This window comes from Zalophus californianus, chromosome 14 (assembly GCF_009762305.2).
Source record: "Zalophus californianus isolate mZalCal1 chromosome 14, mZalCal1.pri.v2, whole genome shotgun sequence".
Lineage (NCBI taxonomy): Eukaryota > Metazoa > Chordata > Mammalia > Carnivora > Otariidae > Zalophus > Zalophus californianus.
This window is the reverse complement of record NC_045608.1, coordinates 59,852,066-59,876,083: the sequence shown is the minus strand read 5'-3', so window position 1 is coordinate 59,876,083 and position 24,018 is coordinate 59,852,066.

Sequence of the window (24,018 nt, the reverse complement as noted above, 5' to 3'; positions counted from 1 at the left end):
ACTCTTTCCCAGTCAAAATCAAGTATATAAATTCTAAATCAAATTAGGTTAAAAAAATTTAATATAGGGGATTGAGGACTCTCCCTAGCCCATGAGAATTTTGTCATTGCTGGCCTAATTCAACGAAATCATATGAACAGAAAAACTTACAAAAAAAAAAATGCTATGACATACTATAACCATTAAGAACAATCTCAAGAAATGGGACAAAATAAAATAATTCAGTCTAACTTTCAGTGGTTACAGATCTCAAAATGTCTGATGAGAGTTAGAATTTTCCATATTCCTTGCTGCATTTGACATCCTGTAGCCCAAGGCTTTTGGCCTCCTCCTTAGAGTCCTATAAGGAAGTAAGGCTTTGTAGTATGCCCCGGTGAAGTTCCATTTCAAATCCAGGCAGCAGACAGGATGGAGTTGCTACATGACCCTCTTCTCCTTAAAAACATATTATCCCCTAATGGGTATATCCTCACCTTCCAACCCTTCCCTAGGAGAGAACAGTCCATGGCATTTTAGAAATATGTGCTGCAAATTGGCAGGCACAAGCACCCTAAAAGACTATCAAATAAACATGAATCCCCTTTGAAAAAAACTTTATATTTTCATCACATCCCCTGTAAGCTAACACACTGCACTGTTTACAGTCTTCCACTACAATATATTTTGAAACGATTACCTTCTTCTGAGTCATTTGTGTCATAATGTTCTCCATAGGTACCCATAAAATGAAAATGTAAGCCGTTTTTATTGGCCACACTACATCTTAATTGAAAATATTAAAGGGGATTGCTCTCCTACTGATTTTTTTCCTCCATTTAATTGGCTAATCATATGATATTTTTAATGGAATAATCGTGAAGGAAAATATGAATCTAATTTAAATTCAAACTGGATTTGGGATATTTAAGAGATTATCCCAGAGTAGCAGAGGGTGCATGAGGCAATAAACATCTGTTCATTCCTGACCACTAGCCTTGGTGTTTATGAGCTTGGGGGATATTTATTTTCAGGAGACATGATTCTCTCTACACTTGAGCTTCAGCTGTTTTACTGCTGTATTTTTAGTGAAAAATTTTAAATTTATCAGCAGATTTTTTCCATTTTTTTTTACCTCCCTCTTTGTACTTTTATCAAAATGCAATTCTGACAAATGAGAAATTGTCCCAGGGAATCACTACACCCTACCGAGAGGAAGAATTCAACCATTTATTTATTATTGGCTACAATATAGTGTAAATAGATGAACCAAACCATGTAACAGCAACTGGGCATGTCCTTCTATAAGACTATCATCGTCTTAGTGATGGAAAATTAAACATTTCATTCATGCATTCATTCAAGTGCTTTTGAGTATATACCATTGCTACAACACAGTAGAAATGCTCTAAGCTAAATAAGGACAAGTCCCAACAATCTCAGTGTTTGCAGTCTAGAGAGGGAGATAGAGTCCACTCCTGTGAAAACTAAAAGAACATCTCTGCAGTTTTTTTTTTTTTTTTTTAAAGATTGGTGGTAGATCTTTTTTTTTTTTAAAGATTTTATTTATTTATTCATGAGAGACAGAGAGAGAGAGAGAGAGAGAGAGAAGCAGAGGGAGAAGCAGGCTCCCCGCTGAGCAGGGAGCCCGATGCGGGACTCGATCCCAGGACCCTGGGATCATGACCTGAGCCGAAGGCAGACGCTTAACCATCTGAGCCACCCAGGCGCCCAACATCTCTGCAGTTTTAGGCATTCAGGATAATATAGGAATGACACAAATGAATCCATAACGGTGTTCACAAATATCAACTATACTTCAATTAAAAAAAATTAATTGATTTTTAAAAATCATCACTAAATGAATGGTACAGGCAACAACTAATATGCAAATTCAGAGAAGAATCAGTTCATAGTGGACTCAGGTAGCCAAGAAAGTGTTCACTTTAGAATACTGGCTTTGGGGCACCTGGGTGGCTCAGTTGGTTTAAGTGACTGCCTTCGGCTCAGGTCATGATCCTGGAGTCCCCGGATCAAGTCCCAATTCGGGCTCCCTGCTCAGCAGAGAGTCTGCTTCTCCCTCTGACCCTCCCCTCATCTCATGTGCTTTTTCTCTCTCTCATTCTCTCTCTCAAATAAATAAATAAAATCTTTAAAAAAAAAAGAATATTGACTTTGACTTTCAGGGATAGAAAATCTTTTTGAATTTTGATTAAAAGTAACTCAAACAGATGCTACAGGATGTATAAATACCCATGGCTGGCTAGTGAATATTAAGGGACAAAGCTTACAAGTATGCCACCTGAAGTTTCTCTGGTCTTATCAACCTGTGAGTATAAAAGAGCTCTCATCAATAGCAATGATGCCTATATAACAGGTTTCTTTTTTCTATCTAATTCAAGTTCAAGTCCCCTGCAAATTTTCCTAGAGTACATCTAAGATTCTATAGGTGGCATCTCACCGATGTTTATAATCACCACAGTGTCAGGCATTAAAGAACATCCCTTTAGCAAAATTGTTGCTTCTCTAAGTCTTGCTACTCTCTCTTCAGGCTCCAAAGTCTCATTATTGGCATTCTCATCACAACACTGGGTGATGTGGTTTTAGCCACACCTCTGCTGGACACCACCTCTCCTGGAATGTTTCAATGTACATTGCTGGCTGGTGAGAATCTAAACTCATAGAATCCTAAGATGTTCTCCCTCTACCTATTTCCAAGGTAAAGCGGGATCCACCTCTCTCAACTTTGCATTAGATTCATTTAGAGGAATCTCAAGAAAATGACACTTATACTTCAAAACCCCTAAAAGCTTTGGGTGAAACCACTCTTCCTTGTTTCTTAGGGCTCCTGCCATAAGGCTCCCGAGGTTTCAGACTTTAAGCCTTGGGTCCTAGTCCATCAGTTTATTTGAAGCCAAAGCTTTGTCCTTGGTCAGCTAATCAGGCTGGACTCCTTCCCTTCAGATGATTTCCAACTTTTCAATTCTTCTATAAAAAATATGTTTCTGTGGGATCTTCCAACAGGTAACCAATCTTACATACTCAGGCCTTGGACCTTGCAACACGAATTAGTACTTGGACTCGAGGTAATGTACCAAATTTGGTATCTCTCAGGGGACATAAGACATTAATACACACCAGCCATTATCATGCTGCTGGGCTTATATTATGCTCACTGAAATATTCTCACAAAGTGTCTTTAATATAGGAATTCAGTTAAAACCTAAGGAATCCACTTGGGACCCCTTTGGGCATTTCCAACTAACTTGTGAGATTACAAAACAGCTTCAGAAACTGCCCTACAGATTAACATTTGGTTTGAGAATAGTTACAAAGAAATGCATGGGATTTTAAATGGTTTCAGAGAGCTGCAAGGAATAACAGCGATGGCAATTTTTGAAATTGTACATTACTCTGTTAAATAACATATGCTCCATCTTTGAGTTGGATCTTTTACTGCACAAAACAAATACATGGGACAGGGATTTAATCAACCAAACTGTTATTGATTGTCAGTGGTATAAGTGGTGATCTTAATTCACTGTAGTTCAGAGCAAAATTTCTTCCCAAGGTGAATGCCTCATCAAATGACCATTCGTCTTAATTTGGAGCCAAGATATCAGTGGTATCCTTGCTCGGAAAACAGAAAGAACCTTTAGAAATAAATAATACATTGGGTGAGGGATCAAAGTTAGGTTAAGTGAACCATGAGGCAGAAATGAGTAAGCAAATGTGGTCTATGACCTCATAATACTGCTCCTGTTCTTGTATATCTAAGGTCTGTAATTTAATGTCCTCTGTACAATCAAGGTCTTGAGAAGGGTAAATAGTACAAACCTCCTAAAATGGGTTTATACATATATGCACATTTAATATTACCTCTTTGGATTTTATCACCACTAACCTCAGATGACAGATAACGGGCTGGAAATTAGATGGTGTGGTTTTGTTCCAGCTCTGACTTTAACATTTTATGTTTTTCCAGGCATATGTTCTTCCTTGTCTGGGACTCAGGTTCACCCTGTATAACATGAAAATCATTGACCCTGGTATTCTCGGAGGTCTTCTATGCTAGTATTCTGTGGTGCTTTGATTCTCTTTGTCTATTCCCATGTGTTGGCTAAGAACCAGTTCCATCTGGTAGGGCTGGTTTCTGCCCCATAAGAACTATGTAAAAGATGAGGGGAGGAACTTTCTAGAACAATCAAATACCCCTGATCCTATTCCTTTATGTTGCCTATCTACATTCTTCTTGGCCTGAAATTACTTATCTAAGTGTTTGGGTTGACTTTGGAATTAAGCCACCCCAAACGAGTGTCTTCCTGATTTCTTTTAGTTTCCCTTTCAATTTTCTGACTCTTCTTGCAAACCTAGGCCTCTCCTGACTTCCTGGTATACATGTTGGTCCTTCAGATTTTTATGCACTTCATTCCTGATATTTGATACATAAAGGAGACTAGATAATTTCTGGTACTCAAGTCTCGATGATGATGTACATTTTCCTGCTTTGTATCTGGCTTATCTAGAGTCTATCTAAATATAAGACACATATTTCAAAAACTTATGGCATCAAAATCATAACCACAGGGGTAGACTATTTATTCTTGTGAGTTTTAAGATTTTATCGTCAGATAACTGGGAAGATAACATGTATTTATAAAGCTTCCTGGTGACTCTTAAACCTCAAAAACTTGAGATCCTGAGACTGTCATTTCTTGTCAGCCCATGTAATTAAAGCAGTCCACTATTTTCACTATGGCATACATTTATACATTGAGGAAAATGAATACCCTTCCTTCTTTGAAGCACACTGAACTTGGAAAGAGAAGACATAAATAGCCTTCTAGACCACAGACAGGGTAAAATTCAGAGAAATAAGTTCCTATACCAACAAGGAGGCATTCTAGTGCAGAAACTGAAAGTATGCATTTCCAAATAGCTTCATGTTCTGCTAATTCATAACTTCACATGTGACTGGGCATGGTGCAGGATATGAAAGAGTGGAATTATTTATTTTTCTTAATTTTATTTTGTTGCTACCTTATTAAACACGAGTGCAGTGGTAGTTGTTACCTTACATTAAACACTGTCGTTACCTTATTAAACACTGGAGCAGAGGCAGTTTTGCTCAAATAACATGAGGTTGGGATAGAATATTACATATCCTGCGTATTTTAGCCACACATTTCATTCTCTGGCTCTCCAGCATACCTTTTAAAAATCTCTCCTGCTTGTAGTGATTGTTCAAGTTGTGTAAATACATGAGATAACCAAAGAAACAGTAAAGAAGAGGCAGAGAAGAAGGTCAAGATCATAACCCAGGGGTTCCTTATACTGAAGTGTTGTATTAATGAGGAACAAAGGATAAGGGTAATGTCAGGGTTATAGATGGAAGACAAAAACACTTTAGGGGCACCTGGGTGGCTCAGTTGGTTAAGCGACTGCCTTCGGCTCAGGTCATGATCTTGGAGTCCCGGGATCGAGTCCCGCATCGGGCTCCCTGCTCAGCAGGGAGTCTGCTTCTCCCCTCTCATGTGCTCTCTCTTTCTCTCTCTCTCTCATTCTCTCTCTTTCAAAAAAAAAAATAAATAAATCTTTAAAAAAAAAAAACACTTTAATGACTGGCAAGAAGAAAAACTTGAGAAGGAGAAGAGATAGTCAACAGTCTGAAAACAGATGGTAAGCACGACATAGAGGCAGGAAAAGGACAGTAAATCTAGGAACATGGAGGAAATTGTTTCTGTATGTAATTGTAGGTAGATACAGTATACATCCTTTACTTATCCCCACCCCCCAACTCCACCACACCCAGAATGTTATAAGGCAGTATCTTATACATAGAGTTTATCACCACCTGTTTAAAGGAAAACTTGATAGTCAATGGGATATCGAATTAACATACTGTTTCTCTCCTCAATGGAGACATGGTACAAATAAATGATAAATTAACTCTTGGAATTTAGCTCTGAGATGCATATCCATCAATACTAAAACTTAGTATACATCACATGTCTTTCTCAGCCAATATCTTTGCATAACCTCTTTTTAATGGTGGACACTGCCTCTAAACTTCTCACTTAAGCTCTCACATGCAAATGACTCATCTACTATTGAAGCTCATTACTTTATTGAAACTTTATAGGACATGAAGTGACATGGAAAATTTAGAGTCCACCACTGTCATTATGATCACATTAATTAAGCAATAAGACCCAGCAGGGCAGGAATTACATTGTACTAATTCATATCTTGGGATGAATGTTCAAAGTGGTGCTTGGGAATGAAGCCACAGGACTCCCATTAATGTCATGGGACTATGTGGATTAATGCTGGACACCTGCTCCCCAACTCTGCCATTGCTGTGAGTCCTGACTTAATCCTTGTGGAAATGTGATTATGCCTCACTTCTCTTCTTCATATCTCTGTTCAAAAATCATTTTATTTGCCAATATTTTTCTTCATATCAAATGTATGATTCAAAAATTTTAGGTAAATTCAGATGCGTAATTAGGAAATCAGGGATGTTTGGAAGGACACCTTACTGATTTCAAGATAATTTAATGTGTCATGTTAACATGTGGGTGGAAACAAAATAGCGCTGGAGTAAAAGCCCATTTGAGGACATATCTGGAAGATACTATAGTTTCACTACTAGAACTAGGAGGTGTAGCAGGTATCCTAGATATGGACAAGGAAGTTTCAGAATCTGAGAATTCATGAATCTAGTAAAGTTTCAGACTTCTCAAATCCCATGAAAGAGTCTCATATTTGAATAATTCTGTTTTTATCTCTGTAGTGTTTTTTACTCCCTGTTTAGTGTTGGTGACTTTGGATCAGTTCTTATTAGTGACAGTTCAGGAAAGTTTTACTCTGATTCAGGGGTTCTCAAATTGTGATCTCTGACATACATCATCAGTATCACATGGAAATTTGTTAGAAATGCAAACTATCAGGCCTCCCCATAACTATATTGAATCGGAAACTCTGGAGGTGGGGCCAGAAACCTGTGCTCTAACAAGCTCTCTGGGTAATTCTGAGAAATGTCAAAATTTGAAAAACAAAGCTATAATTGAAATACTAATAGAAATGCTGTCATTATTTCTGTATAGTCTGTCTTTTCTATCTGTCAGAGATAGAATCTTGGTTATGGGCTTGCTAGAAAACTCTTTTAGGTATTTACATTAAGTTTTAATATGGCTTTAATTTCAATAGGATTCAATAAGTCAGTTTGACTCTCGCTACAAAATATGCCCATCAGGATCTACTCAGTTATTTTTCCTCAAAAGTTTACAGTGATATAGACATACTGAACATAATTTCAGCTCTACCAAAAGCTTGGCTTTACAATGCAAATAGCTTAATTGGTTCAGCATCATGTCAACAGTGGTTTGGTTCTAGTTTGTCTCTGACCTATACCTCTTTCTAGCACACAAGATGTCTGTCTTGATCCTGAGATGAAATCAACTTCTTTCTCTTTTGTGGTTACTAGATCCCTGCCTTATATTCTCAACCTCTGTCCCTGTCTTGGTATATAGTTCCTCTAGGACCAGAAATGTACCTTCCTCTAATAAGTTCCTCTGAGAAAAAGAGCCATAGATCAGCCATAGAACTGAACTTCAAATACTATCTTACCGGATTTCTGCATATGGTTCTATTTCTGAAACACATTCATGCTTCATCTGCCAGTTAAGATACTCCCCTTTCTCCTTGTTGGATCTGGCTGATAGTGGCTGCTTGTCTGGACACAATGTCTGAAACTCTTCTTTCTGGACTCAGTGTTCAATCTTCCTTCCTGCCTATCTCCTACAGTGAAGCCTGTGTCCACCACTAGACCTCCACAGTGTTTATATCTGGACCTAGTCTTTCCCAGCTGACACTGCTCTGTTTTGGCTAGATCTTTTGTCACTAACCCCCCCATGTGAAAATGCTATGCCAGCTTCCATCTAGGACTCTTTCCATCACTTAGTTAAGATAAGCAAGTTTATTACTACAGAAATAGCAAAATGAATCTCCACTGCCAAAGGCTAGATTCAGGTTAAGACCACTACATTTATAATACAAAGTTTAAGAGATGAGTTCTGGAATTAGACAATCTTGTTTCAAAACATAGCTCAAGTTCTCAGTAACCATGTGATTTCAGCAAGTTGCCGCCTAAACATCAGGGCTTCTTGTTTTTGTTCTTCCTACAAACTAGTAATAATACTACTACCTTTGACATAGGATCATTGAGCAGAGTAAAAGAGCCAAAGTGAGAGTACCTGACACATACCTGTCCTCAATAACCGTGCATTATTGTTATTACCCTTTCATTTCCTGAGGATACACAGATGAATTGCACTGTGGTCCCTGTTCTCAAGAAGTTGACAATGAAGCAGAGGAAATTAAATACATGTTTAGATAGTGATAAATATTAACAGAAGTACAAATACAATTATGCATTACATTTAGGAAGCAAAACTTTCAACTAGGGGAATCAGGAAAAGGATCTTGGAGGTGTTAGCATTTAACTGTATCTTGGCATTTGGGAGTGATTATCTTTTCAGCAAAACCAGTAACAATGGGTGACATAGTGGGGGCAGATTCCAGTGGATTCCAGATGCTGAATTAAATATTGTAAAGATACCATGTGATTTAATCTTCATGGCAAAAGAATGAGATAGGTTTGATTATGTCCATCTTTAAGAGGAGGAAACTGAAAGTCTGAAAGTCAGTGGGAGTAGTGAGAGGCTAGGGCGGGATGGCTGAGAACAGGCGTCTTGAAGTGTCCAAACCCTGGTCTAAATCACAATTTCTCTTCTAGCAGCCTGGAAAGAACAAACAGGTCACCCCATCTCTCTTTGAATGTCTTCACTAACAGGGCACTCATGAGGTGATTTACTCTATACCTGAAGAGCTCTGGTTTTTTAAAAATATTAGTTTTAGAAATAATATTTCTCCAATTATTTTAGGTTCTTTCTCTGATCTTTTCAATATTATGTTAGGAAAAAGCCCTGACAGTTCAGGGGTGAATTCTTGGTCCTGGACTGGTAGAGGCTGTCGTGTGACTCATATGGAGCAGGACATGTTGATTGTTTTTGAAGTGAAATAAATTTATTCGGATAATGTGGATAGCATTTATTTTTGAGTGAGCACAGACACTGAGTGTGGTATTATGGGATGGAATAAATGCAGCCAAAATACTTATTTTCAAAAAGAATGATCATAACAACACTGCCTATATGAAGTAAGAGAGAGAAAAGCAGAATGGCAACTTTTGGATTTCCATGAAGAAATATGCTTAGACGTTTTATGTATTACACTATCAGATGAACTGTATGTGCTATGAAAGATGTTCAGATAAAGGAGATAAAAGAGCTAGAATGTAGTTAAACTGTGTTTTTTTAATCCAAGACATAAGTTGCTTCTAACAGAATCTTAAAAATAGCATTAATATATACTATGCCCACTTTCATTATACAGTCTAAATGTGTGTTATATCCATGCCAAGGATGTTTTCCTGCCTTCTTACCTCTTCCAGGTATCCCTTAAGGTTCATTTCATGCCCCAATCTCTCCTTCGTTAAATATTCCACACCCTATCTGACTCTCCTCTTTATGACATTTATTGTCTCTTCCACAAAATTTAGCAATGGATTAAACAGAGTTGAATTTCTCTCCACTCTTTGTGTTTGATTTTCTTCCCTAGATGATTATAAAATAATCTCAAGCAAAAGTTATGTCTTATGTTTTTTCACTTGTTTCAGTAAATATTTGATTGAATGATAGAATTGATGGATTTAAATTGTGCGTGTGTGTGTGTTTAATTTCTCAGTACATAAGCTAAAAAATATAGGGCAAAGTAGAAATCCACTAAAATCTATTACAGTAGCGGGATAGGGTCAGTATAGTTAGTATACACTATGTAAAAATGTGCATATTGCTAGGTTTTATTTTTAAAATAATTTTATCTTGAAGCAGTTAAAAATCTCCCTTATAATGTTGTTTTATTAATATTTCTGGGTTTTGTTTAATTTTTTTCTCATTGGAATGGCATTAGCATTTATTTCAACCCATGTGCACATGACAATAGAATTATGGTAGTCCTTTATGGCTGTGATTGGGCATGAGTCTAGTTTCCAATAGAGGGAGGGGTGAGAGCATGGAATTCCAGCTCTGTGGTAATATTTTTCCTTCTGCAGAGGAATGCTGTGTGATGGTTAATTTTACGTGTTAACTTGCCTAGGCCACGGGTGTTCCCAGAGGATAGTGGTGAAGAGAAATCCTCCCAGTGGGCAGAACTTTGAGCAGTGGACCTGGTTGTTTACTTTACTTGAAAGGAGAAATGACCAGCCATGTAACTGTATAATGACTTATGAGCCGTGACCAATGGATGGTCAGGGCCTTGGGAGGATCAGGATTGGAAAATCAGTGACAAGGCAACTGGGGAAGAGGCATGTGGAGAGACATTTCTGAATGGGCAAAAAATAGGATGACATTTGTGTCCCATGTGGATGCTCACCAAAGAAGAGGGTTTTAATAATCGAGTGGATAGGATGACCCATTCTGTGGATATCAGTCAGCCTCTCCCCAGCCACCTCTGCCATTGCCCAATAGGCTCATAAAAAAAGAGGCCGTGGTGACAGGGATAGATATTATGTGTGGACCCGACAACACAGACTTCCATTCACCAAAATCAACCTGGATACAACCACTTCTGAGTGCCCAACTTGCTTGTACCAGAAACTAATACTGTGTCTCTAATATGGCATCATTACTCGAGGTGATCAACCAGCTACCCGGTAGCAAAAGGATGACACTGGACACTTCCATTACAGAAGGGGCAGCAGTTTGTTCTTACTATGAGGTTTCTAGATGAAATTAACACTTAAATCAGCAGACTGAATAAAGCACATTGCCCTCTCGCAAGGTGGGGCTCATTCAATCTGTGGAAGGCCTGAATAGGAAAAAAGGCTGAGTAAGAAAGAATTCTCTCTCTGTGTGACGATCTTTTAGCTGAGATATTGGTCTTCTCCTGCCTTTGAATTTGGACTGGAACTTACATCATTGGCTCCCCCGTTCTCAGGCCTTTGGATTTGGACTGAAATTACACTATCAGCTCTCCTGGGTCTATACCATACCAACTGCAGATCTTGGAACTTCCTAACCTCCATAATTGTGTGGGCTGATTTCTTATAATAAAACTCTCTCTCTCTCTCTATCTCTCTCTCACTAGACAAAGATACAGATATAGATAGATATCTCTTTATGTTTTGTATTGGCTCTGTTTCTTGGAGAACCCAGGCTAATACCTAATGCATACCGATTCCAACTAAATCTGAGTAAGTCCAACCTAACTTCCCTGGGGCTAGAGGCTAACTGCCCCAGGGATTGGTATTTACCAGCATGTATGTCTGTGGATGAAGAAAGCCTTGAGTTCTTCTGCCTCCTTAGTAGTACTTTTCAAAGTCATTTTCTAACCCCAAATCCTGAATAAATTACCTTTATTTCCTTCTTGGTGTCTTAACTTTTCACTGGTCTTCAATTTCCATTGTTTCCTTAGCTGATGATTAATGTTTTTCTCAGTAAAATTTATTATATTACACTTTTAAATTAGGATATAATATTAGAGAGATATCTTGCTTCAAGCACCTTAAAAATATAGAAAGTTTTCATGTGGGAGAGTGTGTGTGTGTTAGACCATACATGGAAGCTGGTCCAGCTGATGATGGGCACCCAAAAACATGATATATATACATGTATTAATATACAATTCCATATATACACACATTGACATTAAAATATTGTTGAATTTCACTTTATAAATTTTTGTATTTCACTATTTAGTTTTAAAGAAAGACTTATAAATGCTTTTAAATATATTTTTTATTTATATATTAGATTATATAGACCCAGGAAAATAAGTGTCTTTTCCAAGAGTACACCGTTAGATCTGGGATTGAACTAAAAGCTTTTGAAATCTAATCAGTTTTCTCTATAAAATATGTTGTGTCAAGCAAGAAATAAATGAACACCTAATATGTATTAGATGTTATTCTATGTAAAGACAAAAGTGTGACCATTGCTTTTTGGGTCTTAAATTCTAGTTGAGTAGATTATACAACTGATATTTTGTCATCCTTATTACATGTCCACTAACATACATGTATTTTGCAATGTATCCTTCAATTAAACTACAAAATAGATCCCATATCTACCAAAGCAGATGGGAAGACATTGAAGTTCAGTCAGTCAGGTAAACCATGGATTCAAGGCAAAGGATTTAAGACTGAACCCAGGTCCTTTTCCTCTCACTGCATCAAAGTCTCTCAACGACTAAGAGTCAATTCCAAATAAGGAAGTTATCTTCAGTGTTCAGAGAAAACAGTCACCAAGTTTTTGTTCTTGAGCTGGGATTTTTGAAATCAGTAAAGAAAGAACAAATGCAGACTTCTTTATACAAAGGAAAGAGCCCTGCTGCCTGTCTATCTAAATCAAAGCCACACTAATTCTCAAAGCTAGACGTTGTCCCAAGTACCTTGCAAGAAGTACATTATTGTTTAGCATCTTGTACCTCCCAAAGGCCAAGTAACATGTGCTCAAATAGCTCACAGACTCTCAATGAGGTATAGTCACTTTGCTGTTAATTCGGAACAAACCATAGTGTCTCAGCATTGGGTAATGCCAGTTGACCGATTACAAAGCAGAAACACTAGATTGCAAACATGCTGTTTCCCGTATATAAATGCATACAATACTTTTCATTTTGGCAAATGTAATGAAACTATACCTGCCAGGAATTTTCTCAAGACAAAAATCATCCTGGGGTTGGAGATAATCAATTTATAATTTGAAGAGCAATCACTTGGGCCTCTAGACTTCCGAAAGAGTGAAGTGGAACAAACATTCACAGCAAGAAAAATCAAGCATTTCACCTCTTGTCACATCTAAGCTTGAACCTCAGCTCTGGGGCAGAACTCAAGATCTGATATTAAAGTGTTTCATTTGCAGCCAATTAGGCCTAGGATTAGATTTTGCAGCCTCCTTGCATATGAGGACAATAGTGCGATTTCTAGCAACCTTATTTCCACTCCCTTACCCCCTCACACATCCCTTCAGAACCATCACCGCCTTCATCAAAACAATTTCATTTGTACTTATGAAAGCGTTACAGCCGGTAAGCGGAAGGTATGGAACAAGCTTAACCACTGTAGCTTTTTTCCCATCTGAATATCACGAATCTTGTATCTCACTGTGGTGTGTAAGGTCTCTGATTACATCAACCTCTCCAAATTATGCTGAAATGAAGGCCATTCAATTTGCTACAATCAGTAACTTTCGAAAGAGCTCACATAATTGATTTCACAGTAATATAGGCATAGGTGACTGAGAGCCTCAGCTTCATTTAGACAATGTTTTCTTTCATTCCAAAGTGCAGTATTCAATAGAAATCAAATTTTTTTCCCAACAGTTGGCAGCTAAGCTTTGGCACATACAAAGTTTTTTTTCTTCTTCTTTTTTTTTTTTTTTATGGTGCAGAAACATGAAATTGAAATTAATGCCCAGGGTGATCTAATAGAAGTCGACAGGCGTTAGGTGAAATAACTTCTTTTTGGAGCTTGCCCTGATGAGGATTTCAGCCAGCAGCCACGGAGCCATTCTGAATGCCATTCAGACCTCCAGCGACATTTGTTACTGAGGTAGTTTCTCAGCACCCAGCTGATGGAGAGCTGCGATGTGAATGTGGCTATTATTTCAAATGCTGCTCTCCTATTGTTTGCTTATTTACAGTGTGATCTGATTTTGACTCCATTTTTGACCTATAACTGCTGAGGATCTCCACTATTTCCAAGCACACACACAACTTTGAATCAGCTGAGCCTCCCGCTTTGACCTTCAGATGGAGAAAATGCACATGGAATGCTTACTTTTACTGTCCAAATTGGGAACTATCCGAAAGTTGTGAAGAAGTAGGTTCTGAACCTAGAAAGTGTATAGTCAAATACTCTCAAAGTTTTCATTGAGGAGTTAGGCATAAAATGAACTGTTAAATTCATGACTTTATTAGGCAGACATTTGGTTGGGGGTGGGAGAAAGCATGACTTAACTCACAGCCTGGCAGCCTTGGATTCAATTCTCAGCTGTAACTTTGGCACCTACGTGATTATCTTCGCTGAATTTAGTTTACTCATTAATGTGATACTTTTTTTTATAAAATTGTTGTGAAAATGTATGTCCTTAATAATGGGTATACATTATGACTATAGAATACATACTGGGTATAGCTGCACCCATCTTGGTTAACTTACAGGATCCTATGAACCTCAGTTTCCTTAGCTGTAAAATTGGAATAATAATGCCCCTTACAGTTTTTAAAAGAATCAAATTAAGTAATGTCTGTTAATTGTTAATCACAGTATCTGGCAATAATTATGAAAGATTTAATGATTATTATTATTATAAATTGTATTTTATCACTCCAAATCTCCTTGCTTGATAACTGTCAGTGACACTGAGTAAAGTTTCATGTTTAAATTCTACATTTCCAAATCACAGCATATACTATGTTTTTAAGGTAACCATAACAGAAAAGAAAGCACATTCATTTAACTTATTTACAGAGTATTAATGTACAATTGTCAAAGGTAATTTCCACTGGAAAATAAGGTACTGAACGAACAGTTCCAATATTTGGGGCACTTTTAGAAGTCATGATTGACTCTGATCCATTGGGACTGGGAGGGTGATAGCACCAGAATGAGCAAGGCGGTAAAAGTGCAGTAAGATTTAGAGTACAAGCAGTGATGTGATCTAGCTGTGGTGTCCTCCATGGGAGAGGGACATATGTCACAGCATAGATGCCATGCCTTTTCCATTTCTGGTTTGACCTGGTTTTGCCTGTGTATCATCAGACTTTCACCATACACAGTACCTAAAAATAAATCACAGTTTCTCATTTTATTTGTTCTTTATCTTTAGCTCCTCTTCTCTAGTGGCCCTTGATATCTAATTCATTAAGAAGACATTGGTTTCTATAATTGACAAAGATAATTTTTATCATTAAAAATCTTTATGTGATTATGTGAAATCGATAAAATCAGAACTATATGCTAAAAGAGAGAGAGACTATATTAGATAAAGAGGAAACAAATGCAGGAGTGATTTTTAAAAAAACAAAATTTAATATGACCTACAAAAAAAGTTTCTGCTATTACATGTTTATTATCAATCTATTGGACGGAAGAAAAGGAGTATCAATTTTCTCTAAAATAAATGACCATGGCACACATATTTAATGAGTTATTTATAAATGATAATATAGTAACTCTAAATAAAAATCAGCTATGCCACATCATCAGAAAATAATTTTTCTACCCAATAGCCTAATGTAAAACTTAGCATGAGCCTCAAGGCACATTTTCTGAAAAACAAGACTGATCGCCTTAGATGTTGAAAGCGGAGACTACTGTGGTGAAGAAAGTAACATTATGAACCAAAAACACAGCAAAATCCAGGTCAAGGATGTCACCAATGATCAAGAATTTTCCTAGGGAATTCCACCGTTCATTCTCTCATTCATATATTCAAATAACAAAACTGTTCAAATGTTTTATTAGTGAGGCAACTCAGATCTCAAAAAACTGGTCAAAATGTATTTGACTAAACTAAATGATTCATATGGTTCAAAAATGCATTTAATTTCAAAGTGAAATCAAAGAGAGAGTTCACAGTAAAGATTCATATTGTATTTTCAACATCATAATTTTTAAATTTAATGGCAAAATTTTTCATTTGGAAATATATAATTTCCTAGAGCGAAAAATGTTTTAATCTTTCTAAAGTTGTCTAATGGTCTCAGTTACTCACTGAGTTGTTTTAGCTATTTCTTGATTTGTCTCTCTGGACCTACTCCTCACCCTGTTCCATCATGCTTTTTGCCCCAAGAGACCAATCTTCATAAACTAAAGGGTACCTTCTTCTGGCTTCCTATTGGGTTTGGCCAATGGTGGGTACCTGTAGAAGGCTAAAGGACAGGAATGTTGAGCTGGGGTATTCATTCTTCTTGCTCTTGTCTAGCCAAGATGCCACAGGTTGGTTGTGTGCCTCTACCAAAGGCCACAATTTCCATTTGATATTCCTTCCCTACAACTCCCCTTTCCACTTACTCCTCTTGACCTTTCAGGAGTGGGGAAGACTTCACTGTCACTAGCCTTGGAATACAGTGTCATTCTTTATTGGTTTCTCTTAATCCTGCCTGTATTTTTTCTAAACAGTCTCCTTATTAATTTTTCCTTAATTACTCCATTTGAGTGCACCATCTATTTCTTGATGAGACTCTGAGTGGTACCTTGAAATAGAAGATGCTGATTCTTCCCTTAGGTATAGCCTTCCCCACAGTGCTATTGACTGGCCTACATTAACATTCTCAGATACAAAGTGGGGGACAGACTAGAAGAAACTTCCAATAGCAACGTGAATTAGTCTAGGCTCTAGAAGGTCCCAGGCTAGGAAGGATGGCCAGGAGGAAAAGCAGTGACAGATTGTCATTCCATATGCTCATACCAGGCATCATTAGAATAGCAATTTTATAACTTGCTTTTTTATTTAATGTATGATTTAATCATTTTGTCATATTCTTAAGGCTTCATTGTAAACATCATTTTGGCTACATATTATTCCAAATTAAAGGCTGGGTTTCTAGGATTCATAAATTATGGAAGTATAAGAAACATCTTTCAATTTTATTTGCTATTCTACTTCTCCCATTCCTATGATGCAGTGTCCAGTTGCACATGTAGATCTCCCCCAAAGGAACTCAATGGCTGAATGAATGTATAACCTCAGGTTTTTCCAAAGATGCCTATATTCATCCTAGCCCCTCTACCTAGGATGCGAGTATCTTCTTCACTTGGTTTAATACAGTTGAGTCAATAGCTTCATGAGGGATCCAATCTAGATTAAGTCATATATTTTAAAAGAGGCTCCCGTGACTTACCTTATAGGAGTGAGCAGTGTAAGCAGTTACACACATAAGGCAGGTAGAAGTGAATAGATACTTCAGTAGCTTTCATAGCATACTGGACGGTTGTCAGATCCAGTGAAAATTGGTTTCTGGGTAAAATGTGACTGACTTCATTTAACCTGCACTCAGCACACAGTGGAACTCTATAGTCCACTGCATCAGAGTCTGGTAAGACACAGGGGATGCAGGCAATACAACATTGACATTAAACCATAAAGAAAGGTAAGAGCCATCAACAGAGTAAAAAATTCTAAGGGATAATTTGGTTTTGTTAGTTAGAAAGCCGAGAACTCCCCTACCCCCTTCCAAAATTTTTTAAAAAGGATGTAAAGAATAGAAAATAGTACTTCACAATCTTATAAGGGACACAGACTGCCTTTTGAATATCCATAATGGTTCATATAGAACTGGGTGCAAATTGTGGCTCTTCTCTACTTGCTCTCTCTTCCTAGACCTGGGCCAGGCATATACTGGTGTGAAATTCTGGTAATCACTGGTTTTGGGTGCCTGGATCAGAAATGCAGAGACATCACCCCATTGCCATTCCGCCACACTGCCATTCTCCCAACAAAGGATTTTCCAGAGTGTGCAAAGCTAGTTAGACCAAGCAACCTTTTCTCACATCAACCCCACTTTCAGATACATTTGAGAGCTGTTTAAATAAAGAGGTCACCGTCTATTTTGGAGGCTTTGATTTTAAGAGGGTCAATTAAAAAAAAAAAAAAATCCTTCTGCGGAAAGTATTTCCTCATCCCACTTGGGTACAGAAAATCTGGCCTTTCTGTAAATTAGTCTATATACATATATACATAAATATAAATAGATATAGATATAAAATTAAGAGTTGTTTGTTGTGATTTTGTGTGTATATGTATGTTGCACATATTTGTTTGTTTGAACATGGGAGTTCAATTATAAACGAGCCAGGAAATATATTTCTACACAGCAGACTTGAGCAGCATTAAAGTTTATGCTGCTTAAATCACTTCAGATTGCGGGATATTCAGATCTCAGAATTTTATGATAATGTCAAGAGAGCTTCTGGTGAGTTCCATTAATTTTTTTGGTATTGTTTAATTTTACATGAGTAAATATAATTACTCCTTTTGTCATGAAGAGCAAGTTCTAATACCGATTTATAATTCATGGAGCTAATTATGTTAACGAGAAGGCAATCTTTCCTCAGCTATCTTCCCTGTAATTTTAAAGGATTTTGATTTTTTCCCCTTTCCTCTACAATTTCTCTTCCAGCTATGAAAAGGAAGTGTACACAATTCATCTGTGATATAATTATTTACCATGGCAACAGTTTGTGAATGGGATTGGGAAGTTGCACAGAAGGAGAAAGCAGCTTAAGGGAAACAGCCGAAGAAATAATTTCAAGACAAGTGAAGAGGCCTTTCAGGTGGGGATGGTTTTTGTTTCCCTGACATTTTAAGGAGGGGCTCAGGTTTGCCTAACATTGTAAAAACTGTTGTTGATCCTAAAATAAAAGAGTCTATTTTCTGCAGTTGCATTTCAGAAAATCACTTTAAGAGAGTGGCACAAAAGGCAAACCTACATTTCCCTCTGCATTTAAATTAACAGCCCCCAGGAAGGTGAAGGGAAAGTGTTTGCTGCTAAATTATCAGATAGCATTGCCAGGGAACATTTGGGGGAAAAAAAAAAGACTGAGTTCCTCGCATTCTTAAAATGGGTAATAAGCTCCAACCCTGCTCGGCAACAAAAATCTTCCTTCTTGGGTGACATACAGATTCTGAAAAGTAAAGAAAATCTGTCCGAATTCACTGGTCCCATCTTTGGGCTTCACCTGAGGCTCCACAAATTCACTCTTCAACTCCCCTGTTCAATGGGATATCGATGATTTTATCCCCAGTTGTGTAATGCCAATGAATGTAATCAATAGTCTTCAAAAGAACACTAGCATGCATGTTAAAATAACAATAATAATAATATCAAAATATAAGCCACCTTTTCCTGGGTGTTTGCAGGCTTATGTTCTTTTTACCTGACAACAATGTTACTTTTCATATTCTTCCTTTCTTTCAGGGTTCAGCAATAACTAATATCTAGCTTTAGCTGAAGTATTCTTGATTGCATGATAAAATTACTTCTGTTCAATATTCCAGGGTGCTAATTGCATCAAGAGCTGTGGGAAAAGCTCACAACTGGGAGCTGTATGAGTAGAAAACTCCGGAGAGCTTCATCTTCTCAGGAACATACATAAACAGGATGAGGCTGGAAAGAGTCTGGCCATACATTTAACATTTGGCCATACAGAGTCTGGCCAAATGTTAAAAGGAAAACATTTGAAAAAAATACAATTTGATTCAACAAAACGTAGAGTTCCTATGTTCTAGCTGCAGAACCCGCAGAGCTGCTTCATGAGATAACTGTACTGGTTTGAGTTCTTGCTGGCGTTGCTGCATTTGGAGGGCTGACACTTACATATGCCCATGGCGTGCCTGGAGTCTAGTACTAAGCATTGCTCTTCTGGTGTTCTGCTTAAACTGGATTGAACACAGGTCTGTGCAAACTAAACAAAGAAAAATATACTTCCCTTCAGGGAGAATGACAGGGAAGCACAACATAGTTTCACAGGATAATAGAACTGGAGCTGACCTTTGAGATCCATATTCCTGTTTCTTCATCTTAATAGATAAGAAAATTGAGTTTCTAGGAGGTTAAAAGACTAACTTTTAGGTCTCTGAAACTTCTTACCTCCAGGCTATAATTGCTCATCCAAGCAAGATGTACAAATAGGAAACAGAAAAAACTTTAAAATCAAACACAGGTAAAACACCTAAACAAGAAGGACAAACCACAGATTTTTAGAAAAGGAAAGATTAATTGTGCTGGTTAGTCAGGACAGACTCCATGGAAGAGGGGGCCCTGACATGAACCACACATGATATGTGGGATTTCATTTGGGAGAGAAAAGGAGGAAGTCCTTTCCCAACCATCAGAACGTGAAGCCTGCCCTTGAGTTTGCCATGAACAATACTGTTGATGAAAACCCTTAATAATTGCAGCTTTACCTTTTTGCCTTGTGGCCTAGACAAGGAATAATGGAGCTTATTTTTCCAAAGTAAAGGCGATTGATGCCCATAGGAAAAGAGAAACTATCCTTAATTCAGTCTCTACAATTAGGATTAGTTCAAGTGTGATATTACTAAAAAGTTAGTTGAATCCTTTAACCACACCCAGATACCTCCTTTTCATTACTGATAAGATCATCATTTCAGCAACCACAGCCTTTAAGTGACTTCTCACTCTCTCCACCATGAGGTTGTATGTATAACTTCAGCCCTCTTGCTATATCTGGATTGATTTTTTTTTCTTTTCTTTTTCCTTTTTCCTTTTTTTTTTTTTTTTTGTTCCTTTAGTTGTTCATGTCCTTCCCCCATGTATTCTCATTCTGTTACTTTACTGCCAAGTTTCTCAAAACTCACTTAACTTCCCTAGACTTTTCCCTGTTTAGAAATTCCCGCTTTGGACAAAACCCCCTCTTGTTAAGGTGCCCTGTTCTATCAGTGTATTTTCTAGCAGAATGAAAGCAAATATGAATTTATTCACGTGAAGTTGTTTATGCCTAAAAGTGACTTTTTAAAAAAGCCAAAAAACAGGAGACTGCCTTCAGAAAGCCAAGGTCTGAGAGCAACAGGTATGGTATGAAGGGGAAGGTAGGTGGAGAGGGTAGTGTTTACTACTGAAGACTGAACAAAAGAAAAGAGAAGAAGCAATGGTGGCTGTGCCCATCCCAGCACTATTCAAGAGAAAAGGAGCTTTACTCTAAGGATGCTGGCTATCTCAGCTCCTTAAGGCAGTCCTGGATTTGGTGAAGACAGTCTTGGCTGTACCTACTCTATCGATAAGAGGGTGAAGAGTTGAATTCATCTTCCCTGGTGATTCCTTGATCACAAGCACAAGCTTTAGTTTAGGATTTTGCTGGTTTACCTATAATGTCTGCACTAGTCATGTGACCTCTGTATGTTCCAAATCCTGTTGTATTATTATTTCCCACCGTGAATTACATAAATCAGCACTCTGGTCCAGTAAAACAATCCCACAAACTTAGTGCATAGGCAAGTGACAGTATGTCTCTGTAAGTGATGGGATCACAATCAACTAACAGAAATTAGGTTTCAACACAAACAAGGCTAAGAGTCCGCCCCAGGTCCAGAGTGAATGCCCCAGAACAATGAGGCCAATTCTTGAGGCCTCTTGGACCAGACCTTATTGGCCTTTGCCAACAAAATTTCCACTACGTTTTATATCTTTGGTTGCGTTTGAGAACATATATTCTTTTCTCCAAGAAATAATGGTGACTTATTATTTTGGAACCCTTGGAAATATAATGTTTTCATTTAAATTGATGATTTCCTAATAATGGACTTTTAGACACTGAGGGAGATTAGTGGTAAAGATACTTTGATTGGGCCAGTGCACCTGCTTCCCTGGGGCCCAGCTAAACCCTAGTGCAGTCTTATTGGCAATACTTATACAGGCAATACTTTTTCTGCGAATAAAGTTATCCCTGGTGATCATTTCACCCTTCTATGTACATGTGGCTTGTGACTCCTCAAAATGTTACATTGAGTGTGTCAAGCCGAACAGAGGGGATCCTTCTGCACTTAACGGGGTAAATATACAGTCTGTGCGCCTGCAACAACTAGATGCTTCTGTGCCTTGAGGTAGGAGTGAGGGGAAAGAATATTCTGATTGGAATCACAGCATGCCTGTATGCAAATCAACAGTTAAAGGCTACTCTGTAATTATGCTAAAATGACCCACTGTTAAACATTTCTCTTGTCCTTTTCCTGACCCCCAGGTATAGAAGAGGTTGTTAAGTGGCATTGACCATCTATGTCCTCATCCATGAGGCACTCAGGCTATCGCTGCTGCAAAATGGTACGTCCCAGCCCTGTCTGTGTCCAGATGGCTGGTTTAAAGCATCATGAAGTGAAATGAAAAAAAGGAGGAAAACATTAGCAGACAGAATTGTAGCTCGTTCATGAAAATTAGAAGACGCACCCTTTGATTCCTTTGTGGCTCCCCACCCCCACCCCAAGTGGTTTAGAGTTAAAATGGGGACAAAAACATCTCTAGATTTATTTGGCTCTGCCATATTAACCATAAAAAAGATCTAGCCTGTTCCAATCTTAACCCAGCAGTAAACTATAAATCCAACTTCCCCTCTCTGCTGGGGAAATAAAATCCAAATACAGTAGCATCCAAATAATTATCAAGAGTTGAGCTGTGCTGGCAGGGTGCAATGTACAAGATTCAATTTTAACTAGTGATTACAGACCGGCAACCTTCTAGCCCTGAATGTCAAACGGCCATGTCACTTTTTCCTGTCACGGAGCATGTCAGGACTCACCGCAGCCTGGTGACTTTTCATCAGAGGTAATGAATCTTGTACTCCTGAGATAGGAAATGTCACTGTGCCTCCCCGCCCCTCCCTCTCCCCCCATCTCACCCCTCATTCCCTTCCTGCCACCTGTCCAGGTCCCAATAATTAGGAAGAGAATGTTATGTGTGACATTGCTTCTCACATCCCCACCAGGGCCCTGCTACTGTCGATTTAAATTGTGTGGTCAGTACTCAACCCGCAACCATACGTGATGAAATGGCTACCTCAGTAGACGGTTTACAGGGCTGGAGTCTCATGTATCAAGTTCCCTTGTCCTTGAGCAATAAAATGGAAAAACAGCTACGCTCCGACCTTACAGCCTGTATGGTTTGGGGCTCCAGTCCAACTCCTGAAACTTGCCTTTAAATCTTTCAAACTTGGGAGTTTTTTTGTTTCTGACCTTTCTTCTGCTCACTGCCATTTGGGACATCAATGAGGGTGAAGCCTAGTAGGTCTATGTGGGTGGTGACAGAGAAGGAGAGGACATGGTTTGTGATGTCATCTTTTAACTCTAAAGTTCAGTGTCCAACATAAAAAGAAACTGGACAAGCACTTTGTGTTTTTTTTGACCCAATGGAAACACAGATGACATACATACACATGTAGCCAGTGGTTTTTGAAAACTATTCCTTGAATTTCTTAAATTCATAATATAAATCCCAGAATCTTAGAGGTCTGGAAGGAGTACATATGAATTTCTTTTAGTGATAAGAAAATTCCCCTTATCTTTTATGCATTTCATCATTTTTAAAAACGCTGACTACCTATTACATTCAACATAATACTGCTACTTATTAAGAGATATAATAAAGCAATATATGGCATGATCCCTGCCTCAGTTAATATGAGCAATAAGATACATGTATGATAGGTATAAAATTAGGAAATATGTAGTAAGTGAAAGGAGACACTCTTCCTGGTATGGATAACAATGCCCACAAGACATAAGTGAGTTAAAGTCATCTCAGATGATAGAAAAGACATATAAAACCAAATATGGTCTGGAGTCAACCAAGGAAAAGGTATCAAGGTAACAGTGCATGCAAACACAGGATCACACTGTTTGTTAGTGCTAGGAACACCTCCATATCTGGCTGTAGTGATTAGGTGTCCCATGGAACACAGCAGTAAATTATAGCTGGAGGTCAGTTAATCCACTATCATCCAATATAAGTCAGACAGATGGAAAGGCAAAATCAAGGCTAATCATAGTATCAAAGATAGTTCCAAAGGAGCTGTGGGCCAGCTAGTTTCCCTTGCTAAGTAGGCATTTTGTTTTTCTTGAAAAGTTCGGGGCTCTTTTATGAGTCATGATTCTAGGAGAAACACTTAAACCTTAATGTACCAGGACTTGTTAGAGAAAGTTTATTTCTAGATACGAAACATGCCTTCCTTCCTTCTTTTTTTTTCCTCCCTCCCTCCCTCTCTCCCATATTATGTTCCAGACATTGAGCCAGGCATAAGCAATGAAACACTAAGCAAGGCCAACAGGCTTCTTGTCATAATGTAGCCTAAAGCCTGGTGGAGAAAATGGGCAAGTATCCAGGCAATTACAATCCAATATGAGAGGAAAATGAGAGAGGCTGAAACATGCTAATGGGGCCCTAATAGGGGCACCTGGTCCAGAC